The following is a 1,956-nucleotide window of genomic DNA, read 5'->3' as shown; positions in this document are numbered from 1 at the left end:
CACCCGCAGCCGCTGCCGCCACCAATCCTCGAGATGGTGGTGTACTTCGCGCCATCGCTGACATGAAGACGACAGTGCACCATGTGACTAGTCTGCAGTCGCTCTAACGTCAAACTCTGAATCTTCGTCACCGTCACCACATCGGCCAAAACGCACACTTCAAGCCACACATCCATCTACACTCAGCACAGAAACGGCACTACTCGCACCGTCGATAACGCTGTTCAGAGTCTCATCACAGCAACCGACACTACGCCCAACGGCACGACTGGTGGGCTTGGTTCCAGCATAACCAAACAGCGTCAGTCGCATCGATGCCACTCCTCCCCGTGATCCGGAGTTAACAGGCATTGGATGCCACGGTTCGCGGGTGGTCCACACAACCAGCGAACGGAAACAATGTCCACACACTTCATTAAACTGTCCCTATCCTGGGCACTCTGACACCACCCCTGCGCGACTGACAGAAATGCCAGGGCTCCTACTGATTCCAGCTGTGCAGCAGCAATTAACAGCGAAAGCCGAACGCGGAAGTGTAAGAGGCGACCTCAACCGCTCGCCAGACACACACTTTATCCGACCTGGTCCAGCGCACGCACATATAGCAATTCTCACTGCGTCACCGACCTACACACCATTTGGGATCTCGAAAGGCCGACGTCACCAGATGCGCTGCGAACGGCCGTCGACGAACCAGCGTAGCTTAGAAGCCTAGCGCCTACTGCTGAAGGCGCCTCCACTTCGCGATAGTCTCATGCATACCGCGAAACTACCGGAAAAATCCCGCCTTCAATGCGGTGAATCAAGCCAAGCCGTAGCGAGCCCCAGGCCTCAAAAACCTGACGTCAACGCCCCATTGGACGTACGTCAACCAGCATGCTTAGATAACGGAACGCGAGTCGATCGCTAAGCCTGGTACGCGTTTGACCGATGCATCGCATTAACCGGTTGACGTCATCGGGGACTGCGCCTGGTGGGCTTGGTTCCACATCATTCGTAATAGCAAGGCCTGCACACGATTGGATATCGCTCCCACTCACGCAGCGTTAATAATCACTGCACGTCACCGATTTCGGATGTGAAACTGTGTCATTCACGAAAGAGGATAGTCACACATGCCAGCACAGCGGGCATCTCTTGGACACCGTGCCAGCGCCTTGCTTGTACTAACGGAAAGTCGAGTCCTCCTACTTTCTGATCCTGCAGGAAGATAGCCATGGATCGACATAAAAAGAAGCGACAACACAGATATCGGCTGGGCGCCAAACACACAGATCATCCTCACCGTCACTCTCATCGCCCACATACTCTATGCGGGTCACACTTTCCGGCGATACAGTAACGCAATTCACCCCCTCATGCAGAGGTCACCAAATGCATTGACAGCGACCGTCGAGGAGAACGCGCACTTACAAACCTAGTACCTACTGCCGAAGGCTCGTCCATCCTCGAGATGTTCATGTATACCGCGGAATCACCGGCAGACTCCGACATTCCATGCAGTGATTGTGTACCGCGGCAACAATCCCCAGACCTCAAATCCGTGCCATCCTCATCACATCGGCCTCAATCACGATTTAGAATGATCAACGGCTCATTGAACTCATGCGATCCAGAAGTCGCAGGTCACGCAATATGAATCGAACACTCCGTCAGGTACGCCTTTGACAGTCGCCCTGCATCAACACGATGACCCCGTCGGGGACTGCGACTGGTGGGCTTGGTTCCACCGCTTTCACGAACACAACACAGCACTCGACTCGACGTCATCACCTCTCATCCCCGATCAGCAGAAGAGGCACACAGACGCTCACCGTTCACGGCTGGCAACCGTTTTCAGTCACCAAAGAGAGAGAACGATGGATATGCGAAAATGCAGCACATCAAGCCCCTCCTGGAGTCGCAGCGTCCAATCCACGGGCATGTCCGACGCTGCCCATGTGCCTACTAGAACTA

The sequence above is a fragment of the Toxoplasma gondii genome, chromosome VI (genome assembly GCF_000006565.2).
Source record: "Toxoplasma gondii ME49 chromosome VI, whole genome shotgun sequence".
Lineage (NCBI taxonomy): Eukaryota > Apicomplexa > Conoidasida > Eucoccidiorida > Sarcocystidae > Toxoplasma > Toxoplasma gondii.
Note: the sequence above shows the minus strand (reverse complement) of the source record.